The following is a 16,929-nucleotide window of genomic DNA, read 5'->3' on the forward strand; positions in this document are numbered from 1 at the left end:
TCCAAGACCTACAGAAACTGAAAGAAGAATGTTTGAGGTTTGTTAGGTATACATTTTAAGATTCTGACTGCTTTGGTAGCTTAGATATATGGAATCAAAAAACTAAGTGCACACTCTTATCACCTATACTCTACATATGTTTTTCACAAACAATGCTTTGGAGGTATATTTTGAACAATGTGTCATATTTTGTACATAAAAATTGAAATATGCTTCATTTACTGAACAGTGTTATCTTGTGTTGCAGGAACTATTTACGGATTTTTGGCAATATGAATTGTACATAGATCCAGCATGATTTTTTAATAAGCATGAAAACTTAGATGTACTTTACCAAGAGTTTGTCATAAACAAATGCAATGCAACATTTATAAACGTGTTGTGTATTCATCATAGTATCAAGAAATGCATGTCTTGTGATTATTGAGAATATCAGAGGTAGGAGACAGGATGTAGTGTGACTTAACAATAGATATGATCTTTTGTCTCAAACATGAACTTGTAATAATCATATGATCAGTGTGTCATCATACTATGGTTGGTAAAATTAGGTTTTATCACTTGCAGTCAGACAAATACCAGACATTCAAATTTTTATACAAGAAATATTAAAAAAGTAGATTGAAAATTATGTGTGTACATTGTTGTCCTCAAAATTTATAATGGAAAACCTGAAATTCTTTGTGAATTATAAGATGTTCTACTTCATGTGAAAGCTTGAAGAAAATTGTGTTGTGTGTCTTTTGTATTATTGTCTTAAAATTTGCAGTACTGCTATCAGGGTGGATAAAAATCATGATTTTTATTTTAAAAAATCATTTTTGATGATTTTTTATATTTAAATCGAATTTTTTAAATTTCAATCGATTTTGTTTATTTTTTAAAAGAAGAACATGCTTAACGTTGGTTGTATGGTTTTTGGCACCATTCATATAGATATAGGGTAAGTTCCTTTAAGAGCACGTGGTATCTAAGACTACACAGCTTGATTTGTGAAGTTTGGCAACATTGCAGGATGCTGCCATTTCGTCATCAGAAGGTTGCACAAGTTGACTCTCTACATGTTGTACGTGGTGAATATTGTAGTGTTTGCCATGAAGTTATTGGTAAATTTATGTTTTTCGACTATTCACTTTAATATTGAACTCTAACATTTTAAGGGTTATGATCTGGCAATGGCAATAATTTGTTTTAAGTATGGTACGAACATCAGACATATGTGAGAACAAGCCCTCTGCATGCTGCTGGTCCTGGCCGTTGAATTCCAAACCTTGTCTAGTTCCTTTAAGAGAACCCAGTGCATGGAGACGTCAAAAAATCAGAAGTTCTCACATCTTCACCTTACAAAAACTCACTTATAGCTTCAACTTCCGAGACTTTGTAAAATCGGAATGACACAGTGACAACTAAACCTCCAAGGAAAATTGTGCAACACCCTGATGATGCAACTTCATCAACGTCAGCACAAGAAAGTTTCTTCTGCCCTGGTGTGATGAACAGTGTGTGGAACCATACCTGAAGACTGGGTTCAGTGATTGTGTTATGTTCAATGGTGGCACAAAGCATGCTCCTTTTATGAGGGTATCGGCATATTGAAATGTGACACCTGTTAATGCGTACTCTTGAAGGACCTTGTGCACACTCTGAAAGGAACTGTCCTGTAAGGGTGTGCAATTACATTTTTTTATAAATGTTTAAAAATAATACAAGTTTATTATTACCTGGACCTTTGTTCATATGTATTCATAAGTCAATGTATCAATATGTGTTTTAGTGCAAACTGTTTGTTGTTATAATTATTTATTTAGCTTCTGTGAGGTTGCAAAGTTAAGTGTGTACTCTTAGAGGATTTCCCCATATGTTTTTTCTATAGAAAGTTTTTTCTATTAAATGACCCTGTAAAATATTTGAGTAGTTTGATTATAGCAAGAAAAAAATAGTTGTGTGCATGTATTTCATTGTTGCTGATACTGTATGTATGAACCTACTATAGAAATGTTTATTGACATTAACTAGTTCACTAACACAATGAAACTACAAAGATTTCAGTAACTTTTCTTCCAGTGAAAAAAAAACCATTCTGGATGTACTCTACAATTGTAACTTAAAATATATTTTATAGTCTTCGTAGCTAAATGTTGGCAATTTCTTAAATGATAGTTTGAAAATATCAGTCGCCATCAAGATTGCCCTCAGGTTTTTCTCAGGGGGGGGGGTGGCAGAAATGCCTAAAGAGAGAGAAAGGTGGAGTGATGATTTCCCTAGTTAAGAGATTTCTCATAAAGTGTTAAGATAATTTGCATAGGTGCTTAATCTACTGTCTTTCATGGCACCTCTGGTCAATGTTTTCATGCTACGATTTCAAAATTTGAATTATATGAAGTCTTTCCACAAATCTCAAAGAGGGCAAGTGCCCCCTACGGCTCCTCTCTGCAGGCGCCCTTGGCTGCCATGTTGATTTACAGTTTAATAATAATGACACTATTTGTGGTTGAACATGATTAGTATTTTGTATATTTTTCTACACAAAATGTTTGCTATTTTCAACTGTAAAAATTATTGAATTTTAAATCAAGATAAATTTAAGTATGTTTACAGTTTACATTTCCTTTCGTATTATCTTCTTCACCCCATCAGTACATATATTTTGTTTCGTTTCTTAGAGCTTAATAAACACCATTAAATGATTACAAGATTAATGTACTTTCACCAAAAGTAATTGTGATATCTATGAAATCCTTATGAACATTGTTCTCATCTGATTTAAATCTTGATTGATGTTGTTACTTAGCTTCAATTTTCTGCAGTCATAACTACACTTAATTCACTGCTATGGGATTGGAGAGGGGGTAATAAAAGCTATTAAAATGAAGCTTGTAAACAAAGCTTGTAAAATTGTAAAATGCCTTGTAAATAAAGTATCCCAGGATTTGATTCTCAGTGGAGGCACATTGCTCTGTGATTCATATCCCACTTTAAACTACAGGCTAGTCCTCATTGGTCGCACATAGTTGTTCAACATGAATACCTGGTCAGTTATACGTGCTGCTGTGCTCGTCGGAAAATACTTGTAGATAATTGAAAAAAAACTTCTGAAAACCTGCCACACAGACGATACGAACATCGTAAGTATCTCAGGACATAGTGTAGTGATAAACAGGTGAAAATTAGGTATAACTTAAGGAAAAATCATAAAAATGCCAGGCTGTTGTAATTGTTACAAAGCAAAGCTGGAAATAGAAGAACTGCAACGTGAACTATCAACAAGAAATGAGATAATCAAAATTCTCGAAGCAGACAAATTAGAACTGTTAAACCGGAAAAGAGAAGAAAGATGGAACATGGTACATGGTCAGATGTGGTCAAACGAAACATAAACAAGAAGTCCACGATAAACTTGTCCAACAACAACTATGCAGCCAATCACAGTGTATCAAATACAGTTGTGCATCCAAACCCGTTTGAAGTGCTAAACAATGCAGAAGTTAGCTCCATAACAACTGCATCGGCTCACACATCAAGTGCAAATGCTTTCCCATTGAAACACATCAGCAAAATGAGAAATCGACACAAAGCAAGTAAACGTCCTGACACAAATAAATACGACCGAAGCACTCTAGTTAATAAAAGTTACAAAGGTAATGTCTTAATTTTGGGTGATAGCCATAGTCGTGGTATTGCTTCTAAGTTGGGCGAGAAGTGTAGTGAATACAATGTATCTGGATTTACTAAACCTGGCGCCCCATTGACAGAAGTTGTTAAATCATTACCTGACATGTGCAAGGACTATGGAAAAAACGACCATGTGATCATAATGGGTGGTTCCAATGATATATCAAGAAATGAAGGAAATTGGTAATCTCAGTACTTAAAAACTGCCTTGAAACAACAAAACATACCAACGTCGTCATTACTGCCATTCCACACAGATACGACCTAATACCAACTTCCTGTGTAAATTTAGAAATTAACAGTGTGAACTCTAAAATTTACAAAGTGTGTAAATCCTCTCCCACAGCAGAAATGCTAAGCATTAGTGAAATTGGAAGAGATGGCCACACAAACCATGGCCAACATCTGAACGGAAAAGGGAAAACACTTCTGTGTGATAATCTCTATGCACTATTTACTAATACACCACCCTCGCAGAAATCAGTGTACCCTCTTAAGGAAAAACCAGAAAGTGAAGTGTGTGAAGTGCAGTGTGATACTAACCTCCTAACTCCAAACAAAAATGATGATACGGTAAAAGGTGAAGAAAAAATTAGTGTCAGTGTCACGGACAGGCCTTTGAAAAGGAATATAAAAAAAACCAATCAAACTAAGGGACTCTTTTTTATGGTAAGTGAGAGTAAACAAATGAGCAAAAATAACACTTCCTTAAAAATTATGCATAACAATGTTCAATCCATTACCAACAAATTAGATCAGATAATCATATGTCTAGAAGAATTACAACCAGATGTATTTACTGTAACTGAATATGGACTCAATGAAGAACAAACAGAATTCTGTAGGTTAAAAGGGTACAAATTGATCTCATTCTTTACAAGAAAAGAGTTCAAAAGTGGTGGTATAGGCATATTCATTAAAGAAAAACTAATTGGATGGAAACAAATACACTGGTTAGAATCACTATGCATCGAAAAGGTCTTTGAAGTAGCAGGTATAGAAATTGATATGGGAAATTTATCTGTGAAGATAATAACCCTATACCTTTCTCCAAATAGTGACTTAAGACTCTTTTATCAAAAGCTAGAAATCATGTTAACAAAAATAACAAGATCAAATTGCAAAATCATTATCCTGGGAGATATTAACGTTGACCTCCTCAAGAGCAATAATAAAAACACAGAATACATTGATCTCCTTAGGTCCTATGGACTCTCGCAGATAATCACAGATCCAACTAGAATAACATGTAACTCCGAAAGTCTAATAGATCATGTTATCACCAATCTCCTCTCTGACACAATACAAGCAGAAGTGATACACAACTTAATATCTGATCACACAGCACAAATTGTTGAAGTTAGTATAATCAAACCACATTACAACGCAAAAAAACCTATACGAATAGAAAGACGAAACATGGGGGAAGACAACGTAAACTATTTGTTACACCTGTTAGGTAAAGAGAATTGGGCTCTAGTATTTCAAGAAAGTGAAACCGAAAACATAAGGGAGAAGTTCATAACCATACTAACTTACTTCATAAATCTTGCATGCCCCTTAAAAATAAAGCATGTTCAACCAAACAAAAAAACAAAAACCTGGGTCACAAATGAAATAATACACAAAAAGAATGACCTTAAAGATATTTATGACAAAATGTGCATAACTAAGGAAAACAAACTTTGTGAGTCATATAGAATAAAGAAAAATGAATATAAAAAACTAATAAGATATGAAAAATCCAAACACCTCAAAGATAATATCAGAAATAATAGTAATACATCAAAGGCAATTTGGAATATCATAAATGAGCAACGAGGCAAAAAACCCAATAAGCGTAATGAAAATACCACATTATTTGAAAATGAAGTAGAAATAACTAACCCTAAACACATTGCAGATACATTCAATAAGTATTTCTCAAACTCCTATGTAAACTGTCCCATTGACCCCACAAGTGCCCAAACAACTAAAATTGAATCAAATACTGTACTGAACTCCATTTATTTAGATGAAATAACCCTAAATGAACTAGAAACTACGATAAAAAATTTAAATAATAAGAAATCAGCAGGTCCAGATGGTTGGTCAAATCATCTAATTAAAAAATGTTCTCAATACATAACATTACCACTACAGTATGCTATAAATGCCTCTATCAATAGTGGAATTTTCCCAAAAGTACTGAAGAAAAGTATAATTAAGCCAATACTCAAAAAAGGAATAGAGACAGAAATAAAAAAACTATAGACCAATAACGATCACATCATCTTTCTCAAAACTGTTAGAGAAAATCATTTGTAACAAAATATACGAATTCTGTGCCAAATATAACATAATTAGTCCACTACAACATGGTTTCCAAAAGGGTAAATCGACAAGTACAGCTACATCTCAATTTATTGAGATAATTATATATGCATTAGAAGATAATGAGATACACTGTGCTATTTTCCTGGATCTGTCCAAAGCCTTTGACTGCTTAGACCACTCTATGCTCAAGCAAAAAATATACAATCTTGGCATTAGATGAAATACATACAAACTGATAAAATCTTTTCTCACGGATAGACCACAGTACACCCAGATACTACATACTGAAAACTCCGTGGTTCACAAAATTATATCTGACACTGAATATGCAAAAACAGGAGTCCCTCAAGGCTCTATACTAGGCCCGCTACTGTTCATACTATATACCAACGACTTACCCGCCCCAGACAATACAAATATTTTAACATATGCAGATGACACAACCATAACATGCAGTGCAAATACACAAGAACAATTAGAAAGACAAACCTACATATCAGTAAATATAATAACTCAGCACTTAAATTCATATAACTTGAAAGTAAACTATCAAAAAACAATGTATATGGCTTTCAATCCTGGAAATAAACCCAATTTTGATAATATAAACTTACAAATAGATTGTAATCAAATCAATTATGAAAATCCAGTTACATTTTTAGGTCTAGTTATTGATGACAAGTTAAGATGGACATATCATATTGACCATGTATGCAAAAAAGTAGGGAAAAACTTATATCTCCTAAAACTCCTAACACAATATAATGTGTCTGAAATAAACACAAATCTATACTATGGACTTGTATATCCATACCTAGAATATTGCATAATAGCATGGGGAGGAGCTGCGCAGGAATACACTCAAAGATTGCTTACTCTACAGAAAAGAGCGATACGGTATATGTTCAAAATACCAATTAGAAACTCATGTAGAGAATTATTTAGAGAAAATAAAATTATGACCATATATTCATTATATATTTACAAAGTAATTGAATATGTACTAAAACACCGTAAATTAGATAAGAATTCGACCATCCATCAGCACAACACACGTCAAAAAGAGAACTTCCACATGCAAGCACACAGACTTGTTCTCTCAGACAAATCACCTCATGTTGCAGGAATAAAATACCATAACAAACTTCCCACATACATCAAAGAAATTACAGAAACTCACAAGAAACTGAAATCAATTAAACAGTATTTAACAGATATACCTCTATATAATCTCAATGAATTTCAATAGTTAAATTGGATTAGTAAATTGAAGCATTTAAATTCTTTTGATATTGTATGTCTCCTATATTTGGATTATCTCTTTTACAAGTTTAGTATGTGACACTTATAACTGTTTATGTTTAACCCATATGATTTATTTGTATTTTTGTGTTTCCATTTTGTTCTTTTTATTGTAATCTTACTCCTTTTGTAATATTTAGTATTGTATGACGTTTTCCACACCCATGGATATGGGTCTACGGAAATAAAGAATTTATTATAAGTTGGCATAGAAGGCAGCAGTGACTTTTCTTGCCCCCACCCCCTTTCACTTTCTATTATCTGTTTGCTGATGATTTGATTTTGTCTGTCTACATAGTTGCTAGCATTATTGTTGTTCACAATTTCAAATACATTTTACTCACATTTAATGGAATCCAGGTGGATATATGCCTTGTAATCACATAATGTACTCTGCTGCCAGGGTTGGCATTAGGCCAGCTATACAAACAGGATCAGACATGACATGACATGATGCAATCAATATGGCTACTGATGAAGAAACAGTTGCAGTATGTGTGTATTATTTGTTGTAGATGAAACAAGGGACAAGAATCATGCAAGCTTCACACACAGCTTACAAAATTCACCTTTACCACAGCAGTGTTTGATGTGTGAGTATATATATTGTAACAGCAACCATTGCAACAGCTGATTGTGATGTTGAAATGTTACATGTCTAGCAGGAATTTAACTACAGGCTGGATGTGTGCCGAGTTACCAAGCTTCCTTGTCTTCAGTAACAGCCATTTTCTTCATAAAGTTTCTCCTTGTGGTCAACATACTACATGGCTGCAAGGTAGACCAACCTAATTATTATTATCATTATTTTTTATTTGAGCTTGTGTATTCATCAGTATCAATTTTGTGCACCAAGATTTAACTAAACTTTAGTAATACAGTATCAATTTTCTATTGATTTCCTCTACTAGAACAAGTTAGTGCATTCATGTATTACCTTAAGCAGCACGACTGGTAATTGCAAATTCTTCTGATTGTTTTCATTACAGGTAAGAAAACTGTGATAATGAAGAATACTGCTGTAAGAACACATGCAACTTGGACAAGAATATCATGAAATGAATTTGTATGTTTAATGATTGTGAGAAAGTTTGAAATTTTCTTCATTTCTGTATACTGTGTGCCAAAAGTGATCGGATACCATTTATAGTGCAAGAACATATTATTTGCAAGTAAAATAGATGCAAAAAGTTGTTGTAGGTTGACAGGGATGTTAGGAATCAGGTTTTACAATAGAGGTCCATCCAATGATTCAGTCGTCTTCCATTGTGTTGTGCATCTAACACAGAACCAGTTGCAAAAGTCTTAAAATTTTTTCACCAATTTTCCAATTTTTTTTAAACTTTAGGTACGATGCAGCACCTGAAGACATGTACCGATCGAGCTGAAAATTTGCACACGTATTATTCAGCCAATTTGGCCAAAAAATAGCACTAGCCGCAAGCCAATTTAAAAAAAAGGGTTTTTTCGAACCATCCTAATGCACCCATATGATAAAATATGTTATACGTATGTTGTGCTGGACGACTTGATCAGTCTTCAGTACTCCTGATTTACAATATGCTTTACACATCATTTCATTCATAATAGCTACTAATGGACATGCTATGCCATTTACATTTTGCAATTAATAAATACAATAATTATAATTACATGATAGGCTATTAAAAAGTGAATATTTCTTTGTAACTAATAACATAAATTTGCCTGCTTTGACTAAATTTCCCCTGCTGTAACATTGTTATCCATGGAATAAAATTTATAATACAGGTACCTCTCATAGACTTTAAACTTTAAATATCAAATTTTTATTGGGTTCTCCACCAGAGATATTAGGACTCATATTTTGAAAAAAAAATTGAAAATGAGCATTTTCAATGATCTATAGCTGAAAGAGGAAACAAGCAACAGAGCTCAAATATTTTTTGCTATAACTTTGAATGTATATGTTTCCTCTAGAAAATATATAGCTTCAATATTACATTACTTTCCAACTAAAAAAAATCCTAAACTTTGATTTTTATTCAAAATTTAATATCATGCCTAAGTTTCAGCCTTTTGCATTAGAGATGGTGTACAGAGATACTGGACATAAAATGTAGCTTCAAATGTCCTGAAAACAATGTATTTTATCCCAACTTTTTATCATCTTTTTAGCTGTTATCATAATTATTGTAAGACTCCACAAAGGCCAAAAATGTTGCAAATCATGAAACAAACAGTGGCATAGCATTATAGTATGCCCGTATCCCCGGCGTTCCCAGATTTAAAATTTCAAAAATGCTAAAATGCTGTGATTATAAAGTAAAACGTGGCTAATTTCAAATATGTTTGACCTTCATGGCATTATAATAGCTATTTTTCGTGATCCGCTTGCAACGCTCCACTCTCAACACTCGTTCTAGCATCTCTTTTCAATGCCTTTCCCGGCCGGACGCCGAGCAAGTTCGGCGTACAGGACTCCTATATTCCTTGCTGCCTTTATGGAGGGAAAGCTTCCATTTCTACAGCACGCACGTAAATGGGCTCTCTTACGCTGGCGTACGAGAGGTCTACCGTGATTGGTTCATGTGACCCTTCCTGCCTTCTGAAGCAGACGACAGCGGTAGCATTCCTACCCGGTTCTTCGCTCTCATGCAACTCGTGTTATGTGATGCTACAATATGCAATATTGACTGACGTAACTTTACCAATCTCAAATATACTGCTTCTTAATGGTCACTGCATTGTATGATTTATCGCACGAACAGCGATGTGCATTAGAAACTAAAAGATCAACACAGTTTTTGTGAAGTAAGTTGGTGAAGTCCTCGTGGTAGAAATTCAGCGTGTTGCTGCTCTACCACTTAACCCGCAAAACTATTAATTTTTTTTATTGTATTTTTTCGTTATTATCTAACTGCTTAATATTGTGTCAATGGAAATGTTTAGCATTCATTTGAAAACTCTTAACATCGAATGGTCTCTGGACAAAATTATTTTAAAATGTTTATCAGCATTCTCAAGATGTAATAAACAGTGGTCTGAATTACTAATCGGCATTACGTCAGTAGAGTGTACGATATTTGGATCATCCACTCTGCTTTGCACAGTGCGCCAAGATGACAGAGGTCCCTGGTTCAAATCCCAGCGTGAGCACGGGTGTTCTTTGTCAGTGTCCCTTCATCAATATCATCACTCATATTCATATTCGCGATTAACCAAAAGTGGTAGAAAAGCGAAGTAAAATAAACCAAATCAATGAGTAGTTGGATCAACCACAACAATGACGTCTGCTGTTGTTCAAAGGCGCTTGTGATTCAGGTAGGTTTTCTAATGACTTGCGTCATGCAGAAAGGTATAAAACACCAGAGTTCAAAACATTTGTGGCATAGTGAGGCATCTAATTGTCTAGCTAAAACATGTATGGATGATGTTTTATTGAAAACCCAGCTGACTTCAGGCAAATAAACAATACCTGTGGCGACTAATACCATAAGTAAGTTATTAAGCAAGAAAGGGCCGACCCTTCCTTCGGACTTGGCGTTCCCACCCGAAATGTCCATGCTACGCCACTGGAAACAAAATGGTCACCATTTTTAAACAAAGTCAGGTTTTAGAAAAATAATGCCTGAATTGAACTATCCTTGCATATGGGTAACAACAACAAAAATATGAAAAGCTTTAAAAATGGTCAAGGATTGAAATCTGCTAAAGATTTTAAAGTGTTGTAAACCGAGGATTGTTGGCATGAAATAGTGAAGTTTTGAAAATTTGACCTTGAAATCCTGGAATCATATTTGATATTTGAGAAGTCACAACATTTTGGCTTGATGTCATACAGCTTAGATACCTGAATATCCTTTAAAATATACATTATGTGCATTGAGTTTTTTCAGTATTACACTTTATTATATTTTATTGCCTTATAATCTTCCTTCAAAACATTTTAAAACCAATCAAATCTTTTCAAAACTTAATTTCTTCTCTATCTGTGTCTTCTTTAACTTCTCTTTTTAAGCTTAATTTTACCTCAACAACTTCTTGCCTTGCTTTCTTCTCATTTTCATGTTAACTGCTTTGAACATAACAAAGCATAAAGTTTGAATTCCATTCCAGTACCTCATTGACACAGACCTCCTCATATTTGGAGATCCAGTGTCAGTCAGCACTTTTATATGTGGTGGATAAGTCTAATGTTCTAAGAATATAAGTTGAATGTGGTTTGAAAAAATCGATTTGATTGATTGGTTGATTTATTGCCATCCACTTGATCGTCTAAGTAGGAGTTGCACCATAGCTCACCTCCATGGCAGAGTGGTGCACTACCATGCCAAGGGTCCCAGGTTTGAATACCAGCCTGAGCATGGGTGTTCTTTGTGAGTGTCCCTTCATCAATTTAATCATATTGTTCATCATCATCTTCGCGAATAGCCTAAAGTTGAAGTAAAAGTGAAGGAAAATAACCAAATCAATCAATCAACAAGTTGCACCATGATATTGGATAGGTCACAATTAGTATATAAAATTATAATCATTTCCAGTGTGCATGAGATTCAAGATGAGTTAGTTCAGTTGTCAATATAAATAATATGATACAATTGTAGATTAAGCACACACAGGAGTTGTACTATGTAGAAATTTTTCAGCGAAAAATGCAGGCTCGACCAGGACTCAAACCCGGGTCTCTGGCATATTAACATCTCTATGCTGGGAGGAACCAGGAAACGTCAAAGTCTACCATGTTTCAAAGGCAACAGATCTCGTTGCAGTAGCACTGGCAGAGACGATTCCACGCAGGTAAAAAAGCAATAGCGAAAGATCAGGTGAGGCCAGGCCGGCTCGGTAGCTCAGTGGTTAGAGCAATGGCATGGTATGCCAGAGACCCGGGTTCGAGTCCTGGTCGAGAATGCATTTTTTGCTGAAAAATGTCTACGTAATATGGTACAATGTTTTAAAATAGGAATAGTGCTAATGACATGGATTCAGAGGAAAACACGTCTTATACTGTTCTACTTGTGTTTGTTTTCATCATCAGAATTAAATGCTGCATTGGAATATCACATATCAAGTTCTGCTCTCTTTCATTTTCAATTGATCTAGGTACAGTTCTGCTCAGCTATTTATTAATTTCATTATTTTACAAGTAATTCTCTAAAATACAGTGGCTGTGAGTTTTTTCTTCATTTTCTTCAACAAATCAAATTTATTTTTCATGACAGAAAACACAAATTGCCACATACACACACACACACACACACACACACTTATGTGTTCCTAAAAAAATCATTTATTTTATGAGTGCTGTATTTAAATTAAATCATTTTTTCATTACTTTGTGGTGTACATTTCTGTCTTTAGATTAACCATGATGAGGAAAGTTTTGGTGAGAGGGGAAGGTACCCACTTGTAAGTTTTCTTACATTTGAACCCTTTCCTTTGGTGAATTTGAACCAATACCCTTGAACCATTGTGATATACTAATCCTCTACACCATACATGCAAATATTAATTGCAACCATTTAATAGATACATTAAGATTGCGATTGTTTCAATATCATAATATTTAGGTGCATGTTTTGATGAAATCTGCTAAATTTGAATATTCAAAAAGTGATCTAAAAGGAAGCTTAATCCCCCCCTCCTTTCCCTTAGAACATTCTCCACTGAAAATTTATTTATCATTATCTTTGAGTGCTGAATAAATTGTAATATTATCATGATTTATAACTTCCAAGTTGGAATTTGTAAATACTGTAATTAATTTGCACTAGAACTGGCACCTGGCTGGTACATAGAATTTCTATCAGAGGGATAAAGCCATTGACACTATTAATAAGGGTGCAGAATTTTTAGGCATTGGTGCTGGCTGGTTCACACATGTCCCCACTTTGTCAATTGCAGCCATGGCTTGAAGACAACACTGTTCCAATTTTTGCTTGCATGTTGTGTCACACTACCACCTAATTACCAACATTTTTTCCCTTTTACAAGTACTTATGACACTTCTGATTTTGTAAAAAATCACTACTTCATCTGATTAGCATGTTCTTTTTCTATCAGGAACAATGTATGCTGTCCACCTACTGACACTTGTTTCACTACAGAGTTTTTCAACTCTCCTGTGTTGATAAGCGTTGGCTCATACACATTTTCTTCATCTCCTGTTCCAAGTTGCAGATTTGTTCCCATCCCCCAGGAATAAGCTTTCCCCATTCTAGTGACTGCAAATGAAACTGCCTCTCCTGCCTTTACACTCGTGCAGTCTTCTCCCTGTAATGCAGGCACGATTGTTAAATTTTCAGCATCACCATCTGTATCTCCTAATCCAAGTCTACCGCATTCTTTCCTCCCCAACACAAAGCACTGTCCAAAAAGATTTCTTGCTAAAGTATGATGTTTTCCTCCACTTACTTCAAGCCAGTCCATTCCACAAAATTTTGGACATTTAGACAAGAAAAAGGTGCACTCATCTGGATTCAAAATCCCTAGTTGGTTGAAATTATTGAGGCCACATGCACTGATTTCTAAATTGAATTTGTTTTTAACAAAAGTGCAGTGCGTTCCAGTCCAAACACTACTGAATCTGCCACTCGCAGTCCATATTGGCCTTGGCCTAAGCATGTTTTCCAGTCCAAATCTTACTTTTCTGCTTGCTTTTCTCTCCATGATTCTTCCCAGTTGGCCCTGTTCTGAACATCCGACTGTGTATACTTTACCATCGGTACTTAGCATTACAAGATGGTTCAACCCTGAACTTATTTTTGTAAATTTTATATGAGGCATGATTGGAACAGGCATATTCTGTCCACCTGAAAAATTTAATCCCAAGTTACCCTCAGAATCTTTAAATGTTCCCCATGCCATAACTTGCCCACTGTTCAAAATTACAGCAGAATGTGTTTCACCTGCAGAAATTTGTGCTACTTGATCAGGTAGATTTACTGCTTGAGGTACAAATGAATCATATTCTGTAATTGTAAAACGTCCCAAAGCACCCTCATCATTGCATCCAAATGTATAAACATGACCATTTGCAGATAAACAGAGAGAGTGCATTCCACCACACTCAACCTTCACTATGTTCGGAGGCAGTCCTTTTATAATGTCTGGTGCAGAAACTTCAAACATATCCTCCCCCATTCCCAGCTGACCAAGGAATCCCTGACCACAGCCTGCAACATAATGTTCAAAATATCTGTTTGATCCATGTTGTGTGACAAAACTTGGCGATGGTTCTTCATTCATCTGAAAGAAAGTAATGGACATTGACAGAAAAATATTTCACAACAGGAAAATGGTAATACAAATTACAAATTACATGGGAATACCGTAGTAATTAATCTTCACTTTTATCATAAAATTTCAAATATCTCTCTGCACAACCTACTTTATGCTAACATATAATAATTACATGAAATTTTCGAAGCTAAGTCATATGCAGGCCCTATAAGGAAAGTGGCGATAGAAATTTAAAAAATAAATAAATATATGACACAAGAGTAGCTCAGTAATACATATAGGATGATTTTTGAAGTAAGTGTCGCTGGTTTGTTGCTTTCAAGAAAAAAAGAGATTTTGCACATGCTCATACACACAGATGTCACAATCTACAAACCTTCTTGTGTGTGTGTGTGTGTGTGTGTGTGTGTGTGTGTGTGTGTGTGTGTGTGTGTGTGTGTGTGTGTGTGTTTGATATCTTCTCTTTGAAAACAGCAAACCAAGAAGAACATAGGATTCTTTTCGAAGTAAGTGTTTCTACGTGTTGTTACTGCGTTACTCTTTTGTCACAAAATTTGTGTTGTAACAAAATCATTGATGAAATGTAAGGAATTAGATTGCACAGAAAAAAATGATTTAGCTCTGAAGATAACATGCTCTTATTAGCCCCCTTTTTTATTCAAAATCTTAGGTTGATTTCAAATGATTTATGGGCATGATTTTTACGCAAACACAGCACATGTATACAGTGTTTGTATAGGTGGAGTTCTGGAGGGGCCAGGGTGGATGGGCTGCCCCCCCCAACTTAATAAATACTAAAAAAAAAATTAAGTTCAGTTACTACATTTTTGTTATGAAGCCATACTGCAAATCTTGACGTTTGGTATGATGGCATGTGTGGTAATTGCACCACAATAGTGGGTAGTTCTATCATTAGGGAAAGTAATCCTTATGCAATGTACGTTCATTGCTTGGCTCATAAAGTAAATTTAGTGCTTGTTGCAGCATGCAAGGACAATGATTTAAGGTGCAACTTTTTAATGTCATGCAGTGTTTGTACCAATACTTTAGCTATCCTGACACCCATGCTGAATTCAAAGAAGTGCAAAAGGAGCTAAATATAATTAGCCCTGGACCTCATGAACTCCATAAGTTGAGCGACACTCACTGGTCTTGCAGAGCTATTTCAGTTTTAAGTGTCAAGAGAAATTATCCTACGCTTTTTGCTGTACTCATTGCGACAGCGTCTGATTTAAGACATTCTAAAAAACCTGAAGCCAAGGACCTGCTTTCAGCTATAAAATCGTTGGATTTCATTGTATGTTTATCAATATTTTCTGAATATCTCCCCCTCATAAATGTTTCATCCCAGTCCCTTCAGAAAGCTGATACCTCAATAGCTCAGAGTTCCAGTGTAGCCAACGAAGTGATTAAGGAGCTTGAGTCCCAATGCAACGAAAACACTTGAGACAGAAAATGGAATTAAATAAAGGGTGTTGACAAAGAATTAGGTCTAAACATTTTTGAAGGTGGAGGTGAGATGAAAGAAGGTACAAATCCTAGACTGATATCAAACAAATTAGATGATTATCTGGTTTGTTCTTCAGTTGGCCAGAGAACCAGAGAAGAGACATCTGCTGAAACACTTTCTACATTTCAAAGTGAAGAAAACTGGAAAAAAAAATACAAGTGTGATTTTTTATACATTGCTGGATATTTTGATTGGCGAACTGAAAAGAAGAGTTAGTGGTGAAACTTTGGAAGTTGCTGAAGCGAGTGAAATATTTATTCGTCTGGATGAAGAAGGAGTTACATGTTTCATTGAGATTTACTCCATTCCTGGTATTGACACAACAATGTTGAAGGCAGAAATGATCATTTTAAGAAATGTAATGGAAAGTTCAGGTTTGAGTTTGATAAGTGCGAAGATTTGATTGATGTGTACAATTTGAAGAAAGAAAAATGTAAAACGACTTTGTGTTGAGTTAACAGTTACTGTTGAGGCATCAAAAGAACTTTTCAATTTAATTTTTCTAAAATTTCTGAAGCTTACTATTGTACTGTAATTTTTTAAAGTAATACGAGTATTGTATCAATAAACAATTAATGAAATGCAAAATGCAATAATCGTACTGTTTTGCTTCTTTTAAAACTGACAACCAATATACTAATTAATATTTAAAAACACTTAGTGTTTTTAATATGGATAGAAGGCTTAATTATATTATATTTAATATTTGTTTACATAAGTGAGGAAATTTAACATTTTCAAATCTAAAACTCAGTGTTTTAAGTTGTTTTTTTCGCCCCCATGGGAAGGCCTCCAAATTTCTTATAAACTAGGGGATATTCAATAACCCTCAGGTACATCATATGCTTCTCCCAGAGTCTGCCCCCCCCCCCAAAGCAAAAGTTCAAACTCCGTTCATGAGTGTTTTA

The 16,929-nt window shown here is 34.7% G+C and overlaps 1 pseudogene; it reads right to left on the reverse strand.

Moving 5' to 3' along the window:
• Positions 1–13,296: 13,296 nt before the first annotated feature.
• On the reverse strand, positions 13,297–13,698 carry LOC145982848 (regulator of chromosome condensation pseudogene; annotated as a pseudogene).
• Positions 13,699–16,929: the final 3,231 nt, after the last annotated feature.

The sequence above is a fragment of the Lepisma saccharinum genome, chromosome 2 (genome assembly GCF_977018435.1).
Source record: "Lepisma saccharinum chromosome 2, izLepSacc3.1, whole genome shotgun sequence".
Classification (NCBI taxonomy): domain Eukaryota; kingdom Metazoa; phylum Arthropoda; class Insecta; order Zygentoma; family Lepismatidae; genus Lepisma; species Lepisma saccharinum.